Source organism: Malania oleifera, chromosome 3, assembly GCF_029873635.1.
Source record: "Malania oleifera isolate guangnan ecotype guangnan chromosome 3, ASM2987363v1, whole genome shotgun sequence".
Lineage (NCBI taxonomy): Eukaryota > Viridiplantae > Streptophyta > Magnoliopsida > Santalales > Ximeniaceae > Malania > Malania oleifera.
In genome coordinates, this window is record NC_080419.1 from 22,554,319 (window position 1) to 22,567,863 (window position 13,545).

Genomic DNA, 13,545 nt, shown 5'->3' on the forward strand with positions numbered 1-13,545 from the left:
CCTAAGTGTGCCATCTAGATCTTTATATAACTACTTGTTAGGATTTGTTATAACCCCGCTCCGATACCAATTGAAAACTAAGGTGTAGTCCTAATAAGGGGGTGAATTGGGTTTTTAAAAAAATTCTTTTAATACTTTTCAAGAATCCTTAACATCTTTTAATTCTTTTAATGAATTCTTAACTTGTTGTTAATTTATCCAAGACACAACAAATACTTAAGTCTTTATACAATTCTCAAAAACAATATTCAATCCACAACCATATACCAATAAAGTAACCAATCAATCAAACATTCAATCAAGAAAGCTTTAGAACAATTCTCAGCTTTTGTTAACAGCCCTGTGTATATAAATTTGATTTAAGCCTTGTAGTAATAAAATTTGTTTCTTCAATGCAAACCACAACTCAAATTCCCAACAACTTAGAATTTAAATAAACTCTTAGTTAATTTGTCTTTGGGTGTTAACCAATCAACGTACTCCCTTTGAGGTTCCCGCAAAGTATTGATCAACCAACGTACTCCCTTCCGGTTTCCGCAATCCCAAATCAAAATTAAACTTTGGTTTATTTAATTTCCAATTCACGTAGTTTTTATGATTAAAGAATTTAAAACATCCACGCAGTTTATATGTTTGCTGGAATTTAAAGAGAGTAAGGGAAAGAGAAGAAGACCACAATTTTTTACGAGGTTCGAATTATCCCTAACGTACGTCCTCGCCTTAGGCAAACCACCTAAGGATTCACTAAACCAATTCCTTTCCGGGTAGAACAAAACCTTTACAAACACTCCTTCACTAGGTTAGAGTAATCACCTCTCCAAGTGATACCCCACGCTTGGGCACTCCTTCAATAGGCTAGAGTAGTCTCCTCTCCAAGCGATACCTCATGCTTGAACAACAATCTAAATCAACCTTGAACAATCTAAGAACTAAAAGAAACACAAAATAAACACTGCGTACAAGAACACTCTCAAACAGAGCAGATTAGTACAAATTCAACACTATGTACTTCAAAATTTAAATATCAAAGTGAAATAAGATGAATCTCAAGATTAGATTTCACCAAGGTTCCTTCTTAGATGAGGATCAGCAATAAAGACTAGAGTATAATGGATTCAACACTTCATATTATCTCAGCAAATCAGCTTTGTAATGAGTGAGCAAGAGATAGTTTTGTAAGAACAAGAGTGCTTTCAGCTTTTTTCAGATTTTCAATTCTTGGCATATATTTTGATTTACAAAACAATATATTTATAGGCTTAGAAAAGTGTTTTTGTGATGCCCAAGTTTACTTGGAGTATCTTCAAAGTTTTCATTAATTTTGGATCACAAGCAACCTCAATTTAAAATTTAAAACAATCAAAATTTCTGATCATTAATAGTGTTTAGACGTCTGAGATATCGAGTTCAGTCATATGAGGTTCCAATGTTTTGAAAAATTTGAACTGAACACAAGGTCAGATGTCTGAAGCGTAGGTTCAGACTTCTGAAGTTCATATTCAGATAACTAAACTGATCGTTCAGACGTCTGAATGTGTTCTGCCTGTTCTGGGTTTTAAAAATAAAATCTTCAGTCTTTTGATTTTAATCTTGAGACTTCTGAAGAAATTCTTCAGTCATCTGGGCAAGCTACTTTCAGTTTTGTTTTCAAAAAACATTTTTGCTTTCTTACTTTACTTCTTCATAAAACATTTTTCGGGTTTTGAAATAAGGTCTCTAAGTCAATATTTAACCCTAAAATAGCTTCAAAATTATTTCAAAGGATATTCAAACATGAAGTGTAATAACCCGGAAAAAAATTTTTTATAAAAAATTAATTAAAATTATTAATTAATTAAGTGGTTAAACACTATTAAATTAATGTATTAAATAAACAAATGAAAATAAATAGTATGAAAAAAAATATTAATTAATTAATGAATTAATTAAACATTATTAAATTAAATAAATAAAAGAATAGTAAAAAAAAATTAGAATAAAGATATATATATGTATATATATATATATAAAAGTTAAAAGTATAATATATATGTTGTTAAAAGCTTCCTCAGGAAGCTTCCTGGAGTAAATCTCAAATTGAGATTGCAGCGCTCCTCCCCCAGGCAGGAAGCTTCCTGGAGTAAATCTCAAATTGAGATTGCAGCGCTCCTCCCCCAGGCGATCTTTCTTCTCTGTCAGCTTCTCGTAGGCTCTCCGTCGTCTCTCCGTCCACCTCCCTCTCTCTCTTCAATTTCGTCGGCCTAACGAGCACTAATCAAGAAACGGAAGGTGTCGTTAGGTTCCTAGTTCCGCCACCGACATTTCTATTGGAGCAGATTTGTCGTGGGAACAGCTTAGGCACTGCTCCTGTGAAAAAATATATTTTTCCTAATTTCTCAATTTTTGGTTAAATCTACTATTGAATCGACGATCAGGCACCACCATCGGGTCCTAATCGTCGTTGTCGTCATTTTGACGTAGGTAATTTTTCAATTGGGGTTTTTTAGGTCCTACTCCAAAGCGAGAGTGGGATTTGAGAAATTTGGCAATTTGGCTAAATTTAAGGGTATATTTATTTATTTAGGAATTATGACCCTAGGAAATATTTAAATAATATTTTATTCAAGAATAATTTATTGGAATTAGGAATTTAATTTCAGGGTCCGGGTGAGCGCCGCAGGTATTTTTTGGAGTCCCTGTTGGCGTAGTTCAAGAAACCAGGTAAGGGGAAAAATATATATTAAATCAGAATTTTTATGAATTTAAAGAAAAAAAAATTGTGTTATATATACGTGTATATGTTTCGGTATGGGTAAAATGCCAACTGTTTAAATTATATTTCTTTCGAATTTAGGGTTGTTTATTAGATATGTATATGCGAAAATGAACTGATGAAAGTGAAAAAATATTTTCAGGATAATTAAGTAAGAAATGAAAGGTATTTTCAATATATAAACACTAAATGTTGGTTGGCTTATTTTACAAGCAGTGTATGAATTTTATTACTAAATTGTGTGGCATGAGAATCTGTGCAAATTATATGTTAAATGTATAAGATGCAGGCTAAGTAAGTAAAACAATGAGAATAAAATATGATATGGACAATGTTGCTTGTGTATGTTAAATGCAACCATGTAAATGTAAGACAGTTGAAAGAGAGTCATGTTAGCAGATCTAGCACATTTCTGTGCAGACTAACTGATGACAGCTAAAAGGAACTGTGTTAGCAGATTTAGCACGTTTCTACGTAGACTAACTGATGATGGCTAAAGACTAACTGTAGTACGAAGTAATGAAATGAAATGTTATGTAATGAAATGACGATGAAATGGTAATGAAATGAAATGACAAAGGTAAATGATGTAAATGGGAAAGAGTCACTTAAAGTGAAACGAAATGCAAAATTAAGTTATGAACAGGAATGAATGTGCATGAATGTATAATGATAGAAAAGAATGATGTATTATGATAATAGAATTATGTATGTACGTAGAACATGGTACGATTGGGCGAGGCATACCTTTCGCCTGAGGGCTTGCTGAGTAAAGCGAGTGCACTAGTAGCTTCAGATGTGACAGTAGCTGCATAACGCACTAGGGCAGAGGGAATCTACTTGTATGGGTGGGTAGAATTTCCTATCCTTGGGGTTTTTGCCGATAAACTATTGTTGAATGCGTGAGTACGGGATTAATTTAACACTTGAGGGCTTACTGAGTAAGGTGAGTGCCCTGGCATGCTTTAGCTGCGCCCTTTGGGTTGCCTAGGTATCAGAGCAGAGGGGTGCTACTTGTATGGGTGGGTAATCACCCCTATCCTCGGGTAATCTTGTGGGTTAAACATTTGCATGTGTTTGATTAGATTCAGGCAATGATTTCAGAAATTATGTTAACGATTTTCAAATGTTAAATAATATGTCATATATAAACTCATGTTGGCCATACACTATTTTAATATATTGTTTCTTCCCTTACTGAGATGTGTCTCATACGAGTATGAATTCATTTTTTTCAGGATTTCTCAAGATCGAACTTTGAGAACTCGAGATTTTATAACATTTTTTGGAAGATATAAGAAAAAAGGGTATATTTTTATGTTAACTTTGATATGTATATTTTATGTTTTATAATTTATGTTTTAAATTTTATAAGATATGGCAGGTTGTGAAACATACTGGTATTAGTGGATAATGTTTTGGAGACATGTATATACTTGAATACTGGTGGAAGAATAATTTATTATGGTTGGTAGTTAGAATTAGTAAACTTTGATATTGTGTTTTATGGAGATTATAGTTATGTTTTCCGCTGCGTATATATTGATTATGGATTATTAGGGATTTTATCAGGTATAACGTGTCGGACCCGGGTTTAAGGGTTCGGGGCGTTACATGAAGTACTTACAACATGGTCCTAAAATTTGAAACTCTTTTCTTCAAACCTTCCATGGTATTTCTCTTTAAGATCTTTTTAACTTGAATTCTAAGTCAGCTTTAAGTGTCCTCATATTCTGCTCATATTGAAGTTGCTTTAAGCTCTCTTGTTAAATCTTTGTGAATAAGACTTTGTGATTCTTTGAACTTTCCATTCTTTTCCTTTTGAACTTTGTCTTACACTCAATCCTGAAACATCACCACTCAACCAACTCATATTAGATTATCCTTGATTTGTTATCATTAAAACAAGATTGAAAAACCATGAAAGGCCAACAGTATATGTAGTTCTATGTATATTATTTTGTACATTAGTTTCATTCTTATATATTATCTTTCATGTCTCCTTGCATTACTTCTATATAATTGGAAATTTTATTTTTTGTTCCCTAATATGTATATGTAATTGCTGAACAATGTGAACAACTTTACTAATATTATAAATGTCATGATTAGGAAATATCGCCGGTATAGTATGTTGTGAAAAAATTTGTTTGTCAATGAAAGTTATATTTTTTACAAGTGCGGTAAAAAATGGGTATACTCGATTTTAAGAGGAGACTTTGTCCAATTTTTTACAAAATTTGGACATAATATGAATATATAAATTATGTGTATGAATGTTGTGAAAAAATGTTGTCATTGTTTGCCTATGAAAGTTGTTTTTTTTCGAACAAGCGTGTTTAGAAATAGGTATACTAGATTTTAAGAGGAGACTTTGTCGAGATTTTTACAAAAATTCAACATACTATCAATGTATAATTTCTGTGTATGAATGTTGTGAAAAAAATGTTGTCATTGTTTGCCCATGGAAGTTGTTTTTTTCGTATAGGTGCAATAAAAAATGGGTATATTCAATTTTAAAATGAGATTCTGCCGAAATTTTTACAAAAGTTCAACATACTATCAATGTATAACTTATGTGTATGAATGTTGTAAAAAAATGTTATCATTGTTTGCCTATAAAAGTTGTGTTTTTTAAATAGGTGCGGTCAAAAATGGGTATACTCAATTTTAAGAGGAGACTCTGCCGAAATTTTTACAAAAGTTCAACATACTATTAATGTATAACTTCTATGTAAGAATGTTGTGAAAAAATATAGTGGCTGCAGGCAATTTCTCACGAGAGAGGAAATTGCAGAAGAATCTGGGAAACTTTCTCATGCACTTTGCTATCGTGTGGGGTGCGTGAATCACTAGCAATAAGATTCTAGCGATGAAACTTCAAGCAACTGTTAACTGTTTCCCCACCAAAGAGGAGAAACCAGAGGGTGAGGGGAACTCACGTTCACTTCAATTCACATTCATGAATAATTGCCTAAACATGACTTTCATACACTCTTTATAATAAAACCTCTTTAAATGAAATTACACATAAACCCCTAAAACTACATTACATTACAAATGTACCCCTACTTTACACAAATATTATAAACAACCCCCAAGTACACATAATCCTATACTAATTAATACTATACACACATAGTAAACTACTAATTTAACGCCACAATTCCTTAACCCAACTCTTCTTAATTATTTTCCAGCAATGATCTTCCTTAGGTCTTATTTCTTGACCTACATCAGTATCAGTTATGCCCTAGTTCTCTAGAGTTTGGAGGATTTTTTGTTGAGTGCTTTTAAAGGATATGGGAGACAAGGATGTGAGGAAACTTTGGTGGTGTGTTATTTTTGTTGTCTTGTGGTGTCTGGGCTAGAAAGAAATGCTTACATTTTTTAACATTAGTTATTGTCGATAAATGTCGTCCTCAACCGGATTGAGTTTTTAAGATTAGTTTCTAGGTAGACCATGAAGAAAAAATAATATTGTTGTTTTTAAATATCAATTTTACTTTGCAGCGGAACATACTATTATAGTGAACATCTAATATGCAAAAAGTTAAGACTTTATTATTCCCAAAAGCATTAACCTTCCAATTATCTTTACCCTTTCAGTTTCTACATGCTTCAAGAGAAAACTAATGCCACAAAGTCAGCCTGAAAGACACTTAGATGGTTTTCAGGGGATACATGGACACTGCAATCTCAATGAAATAAACCTATTCAGATGAATGGCGCCAAGGACCTCCTTAAGGTAGTTGGTGTCTCTAGGCTACACAGTTTAGCATCTCTTAGGTTCTTCAAGAAAATGTTTTTCAAAAAAAACTCACTTTGCAAGTTAAGCACAAAACTGACGAATCTAATTAGTGTCTTTTTGAAAAATATTAAGAGAAGTTTGTTGAATTTTTAAAACCTCAAGATTTTTCGATAAAACGTTTCACAAAAAAGGCTTGCTTTAATTGCAAGCTAAACACACACCTAACAAATCTAGTTAGCGTCTTTTTGAAAAACCTCAGGGAAGGTTTATGAAATTTTTAAGATTTCAGGAAAGGATTTTTAAAGCCTTAGTGACCTTGATACGAAACTAGAGCTGCTAACTATGATGAATGCGCTAACTATGGATATGATGCCGGAAATAGACCAATTTTATATCACCCTTCAATTCGAATCAGCAAAAGCAATGTCTCCTTGCATAACATGGATTGCAAATATTCATGATTTGGATGTGAATGAGTCGAATTACTTAATAATTGCGATTGAAAGTCGTCTCACAATTAGTATTATAAGTACACATCTAATTGTGTGATGATGACGAAAATTTTTAAGTTACATGAAGACTATGGGAATGTTACATAATTATTAACGATAATTAACCTTGCCTATTATAGTATCAATCATCAATAGTAGATCTCAAGTTTCTCTTTCCATCTTCCACTCTTCTTTCATCTTGAAATTTTTTTGAGTCATTTATAAAGACTAAGCCCTACTTAGGAGCACTTAAAAAAAGTTCTTATAGTACTAATCCCTTTAAATAAACACTTTTATTAGAAAAAATATATATTAACATTTTGTTTGTACCACAATAAACACTTACTATAAAAAGTGATTTTCTATAACCACCTTTTTTAGAAATATTTAAATGAATTTTGAGAAACAAACTAAGATAACTTTTTGGCTACTTACAAGTGACACTATTTATAAGTGGGGTTAATTTTGTTAATATATGAAAATTTAGTAGCAATTTTATAATTTAAAAAATACATTAGAAGATAATTATATATTATTTTACTATGTATTATGATATATTAGTTATTAATGAAATATAATTCTATTTTAGAATAAAGAAGAAGAACCATTTATTAATTTACATTAATATTAAAAATTAAAAATATTCATTTAATTAATAATGTTATTTTAACATAAATTAATATGATACAACATGTCATTAATATAAATTAAGAACGAGGTTATTGTTAATAAAAAATAATATTATATTATTTTTACTTAATAAAGATGTTTAAACATTAACTAAAATAACAGTTAACGCAATTATTTAATTAATTATTAATTAAAATTAATTATATATTCTTTTATTATGCATTATAACCTACTAATTACTATTAAAATTATAATTAAATTATGGAACGAATAAAAAGAACTATCTATTAATTTTAATTAATATTAAATAAAATTAAAATCTTAATTTGATCATTAATACTACTTTAAAATAAATTAATGTGATAATCATATGTTATAAATATATATTAATAAAAAAATATAATTAATTAATAAAAAATATTATATTATTTTTAATTATAGAAGTTAAATAATTATCATTTATATTTGTAATTATTAAAATATTAATATTTTATTTAAAATATATTTGGAAATACATCTTAGTTATTATAATTCAATTATTGATTGACAAGAACTATTTATTAATTTAAATTAACATTAACTAAATTAAAATTTTAAATTTAATTAGTAACATTATTTCATTATAATTTAATATGATAGTTATATGTTATAAATATACATTAATAACAAGATTATTATTAATTAAAAATAATAATCTTATATTATTTTTCATAAAAATACTTAAATTTTAATTATAAGTAATTAAAATATTAATACTCATAATTCAAAATATGTTCAAAAATAATTATATACTGCCTTATTATAAAAGTAAGTATGCCAATGCCACTAGTTATTAAACATAGTCAAACCACTTGTAACTTTCAACACTTTTATATTTCGACACTCATTAAATTTAGCATTTTTTTTTCCTAAAATGTACTTTTACATAAATAGTTCCAAATGATTCCTAATTATTCTTCCAGCCAAGGATGGTTATTTGTGTCTCACCATTTCATCCACATAAAAGACCATTTATATGTGTGAAGATTGGAGGGCGGGCCTAGGATCAATGATAAGGTTTATGCTTTGTGACCAATTGGTCATGAGTTTGAGTCTAAGAAACAATCTCTCTACATAAAAGTAGGGGTAAGACCGTGGATACTGTAACAACCCTCACCTTACGGCTTACCCTCGTGAAGCAAGGAGCCTCATGGCCCTATTAGGTAGGAAAAAATGGATTCATTAAAAAAAAAAGTAAATTAAGAGGAAATAAAGGTTTAGTCAATAGCAAATAAAAAATTATGGAGATTTTTTTTTATAAAAAAAAATGTTTATGTAAAATTAAGCTTAAAATATTAGGAACACTGAAAATTGAGTTTATGGGAGAAGGATATAAAATAGAATTATTAAACTCAAAAGAAAAAAAAAACTGAATTGGGGGTGTTAAACTTGGAACTAATAGAACTAATGGCTTCCCAAAATTAATATAGAGGGGGAAAAAAAAGAAGTAGATTTGACTTAGAATACGGGAGATAATAAAACTTTTAAGGTTAATAGAAGAATATATGTAAAAGTAGTCGTGGACATAGACGTGGTAGTTTTTCTTAAAAGAAGGTTTTTCAATTTGATTAGAAGAGCAGTTATAATTAATTATATTAATTACAAGAGCATTTAAGGTAGTTATAGATAGTTATAAGGATGTTTTGAGACACTTATAAGCAGTTACATGGATAAATTTGACATTCATTAAAAATGACATAAAAAAAATCTAATTTTTATGTTAGATATTAGAGATCATAAAATTATTGTGAGTTTAAAATAATATTTTTACAAATAAAAATACCTGCAAACTTATAATATTATACGTAATTATTCACATGCATCATAAAAAAAAATCTTTATTAATTAGCATTTTTAAATTTAATGAACAACAACAATAACAATAGACTGCTTTTAGTCCTACCAGGCAGAATTGGCTACACGAGTACTTTATGTGAATTCACTCCATTGAGGGTATTCTTTTCGGTTAACGTAGGAGTAATTACATACTCACTATCTCATTGCATGTTATTTTAGATCTACTCCTATCATTTTTTGTTTAATTGACTAATCATATTTTAAGGTGCAAGTAATATAACTTTCTTTTCTAAAGTAATATTCAAGGCATGTTTACTTACGAAATATAAAAACAATAGATGAGACACAACATGTTGGCCTATATTAAGAGATAATAATGAGGTCATAACATAATGTCAATGAACACAAATGAGTGCATGTAATTAAATACATTTAAAGGAGATAGTAAAATGTTTGTAACCCCCAATAAAAGTCAGATTAAAGATTCATAAAATTTGTGTGACTCTTGGAATAAAAGCTCATGACTCATATTTAACTACTCCATGGTTGGAAAAAAAAAAACATTAATGGGAGGGAGACCTAAACAACTATAAAATGAGGAATCTGAAAAAAATGAAAGGATCCACGAACACCTAATTCTTATACTATTGTCATCCCATACTATCATCATTCTATATTTATCCTTCTAGTTTTTTACTAAAGCATTAGAGTAATCTCCCATATTATACTTAGGTCTTCCAAACCCTTTCTATTTCCCTTTTTAGGTGATTGAGATTATGATCACAAATCATAGTCCAGATTTTATCTACAACAATTTGACGTCGTCCTTTGAAATGGTAGGAGTAAAGTAGTAAGGTTGGCACATGATCATGACAACCTCATACAACTCTAGCTCCAATCATTCGGACGGAAAACCATTTACCATTATCAATTCAATATTCCAACCTACTATTTCACCTTAAGAACAAATGGTTTCAATACAATAGTTATTGACTTTTCAAAAAAAAAAGGTGAACGAGGGACAACTTGATTAACCACAAATTATGAGTATCTCAACTCTAACGATACTAAATAATTTAATATTAGATTATTTTTTTTGGCTTTTTAGATATAAAATTAATATTTATCATGATAACATGGATAAAAAGTGTGTTGATCATAGTATGACAAGACATTCCCTTGTTAGTAAAATTAGAATGCAAGGGAAATAAGTAAAAAAAAGAGTCAACAAATGCTACAAGGCTAATTAAACATACCAAATAAGCCTACTTGTTAGAATAAATAAAGACAAATAAGCAATGCTCATGTTACTTTACAGATGGACAAAGCCCATATTCTTCAAAGATGACATAACAGATGGACTTTATTTATAATCTTAATAGATGGCAATGGCCATATAACCTAGCAAACGAATAATAATTATGTTACTTGATATATGGGCAAAGCCACTATTACTCAGAAGATGGGCTCTATTCATATATCTAACTAATGAGCTTTATTAATGACAAATGCACTCTACTCATAATTTTGATAGACGAAACCTGCTTATATATTTAAATTGATACATTTACATAGTATATCTAAGCTGATGATGTGTGCTCAAAACTACATAAATGATATATATATATATATATATATATATATATATATATATATATGTGTGTGTGTGTGTGTGTGTGTTAATGAACCTATTCATGTTAAAATAGATGATCTTTCCTTACAAGGTCAGCTTGTGTTTGGAGGTAAGCTTAGTTTAAATTTATATGAATAAATGAACTTTGCAAAAATAAAGTATATCAATGCATGAAAGTAAGTAGATTGAAGAAATTCCTGCTTGGCTATGAAATTTTTTTTTTTTTTAAATTATAGTAAGCCTTCAATAAGGTCTACTTGGGCGTCAAAAAAAAAAAAATTCATGACTTGCTTTTTATAAGTGTTCTATTTGGTACAAAGAAAGACAGAGAACAACAACAACAACAGCAAAACCAAGCCTTAGTCCCACTAAGTGGGGTCGGATAAATGAATAATTTTCTGTCAATTTATGCAATCATGAACCATTTCTTTTGATAGATTCAAGGATATTAAATTCTTACTCATTATTTCCTCCCAAGTTATTTTAGGTCTACCCCTACCCTTCTACTGCCCCCCCAGAGTAATTAAGTCACTCTTCCTCACAGGTGCACTATAAGGCCTACGTTATAAGTGTCCATACCATATGAGTCGTCCCTCCCTTATTTTATTTTCTATAAGTGCTACACCTAACTTACTACGAATATGTTCATTCCTTAATTTATCTTTTAATGTTATATCACTCATCCATTTAAGCATTCTCATCTCGACAACTTTTATTTTTTGGATATTATGTTTTTTCGTCACCCAACATTCTGATCCATATAACATAGTTGGTCTTATAATTATCCTATAAAATTTTCCTTTCAATTTTAAGGGTATTCTACGATCACATAGCACACTTGAAGCACTTTTTCATTTTACCCAACTTGCTTTAACTCTATGCATTATAGTATCTTCAATTTCTTCTTCAACTTGCATAATAGATCCAAGGTATCGAAATCTACAAGTTCTATTTATTTATTCATCATTAAGTTTTATTTTGTCTCCAATATTCCTCCTATCATTACTAAAATTACATTTCATATATTCTGTTTTATTTCTACTTATCCTAAAGTCTCTAAATTCTAAAACTTCTCTGCATAATTCTAACTCAGTCTCTACTCCGCCCTTAGTTTCGTCAATTAATACAATATCATCTGCAAACAACATATACCATGGAACCTCCTTTTGAATACTTTTAGTCAATTGGTACATCACTAAAACAAAAGGATAAGGACTCAAAGCAGATCTTTGATGTACACCTATGGTAATTAGAAATTCTCTAGTTTCTCCATTTATAGTTCTTATACTAGTCATTACTCCATCATACATATTCTTAATGACATTGGTATACCTACAACATACACCCTTTTTTTTCTAAAACCCACTATAGAACTTCCCTAGATATCATATCATATGTTTTCTCAACGTTAATAAATATTATATGCAAGTCACTATTCTTTTCTCTAAACTTTTCCATCAATCATCTTAAAAGATAAATAGCTTCGGTGGTAGATCTCCCAGACATTAAACAAAGAGAGTGAGAGAGAGAGAAGAATAATCTTTTATTAAGCTCGAATAAAATCAATATATCAATTTAAATTTTAAAGCAAAAAGGCTAAAATAGAACCAAAACAACACAAATATTGCCAAAAAAGACTCATTTATAGCTTAATTATTTCATATTAGTCCAAATAGCTTGGGTATAACAATATAGCCCAGACAACTCAAATTTAGCCAAAAATAATTCGGTTATAAGCCAAATGGCTTGGCCAAATGGTTGGGCCAAATGTTGTTTGACTAGAAGCCTGCTTAGCCCAACCTATCTTCCACCTTGCTTGATCAAAAATTTTTTTTTTCAAAGAAAAGAGGGGTGCTTGCATCTATCTCCCCCTCCCCCCTTCCCAAAAAGGCCAAATTAAAGGACTATAAATCTTACATATAATACCTATATAATTCATTCATAATTGAAAGAAATAAGAAAAAAGAACATTATTGGTACAAAGACCTAAACAACTATAAAAGAAGGATTTTGAGAAAATGTAATATATTCTAAAGACATCCAATTTATGTATTATTGTTATTTCATACTTATCCTATTTCAAACCTTTATGTATCATTTTTGAGGTGATTGAAGTCATGATCAAGTTAATAAATTGTGATTCAAATTTTAACAACAACACAATTTAAAAAATAAAGCACAATCGGTATAAAAAATTGATAAAAAAATAAATGAAAACTCATTTTTCTCTATTTAATTAATTAAAAAAAATGTTGAAGGCGTCATTATGTGAGATGTTGAAAGTTTTTTCCCAAATTATCTGTTTAAAAAAAATATATATTAAATAATATTTTTTTTTAAAAAATATTTCTCAAAATGATTCTAACGTAATTTCACTACTCAAAGTAACGAGATTTGTCATGTGTTGACATTAAGCAAATCTCGCTACTCCAAGTAGCGAAATTTAGTTGCT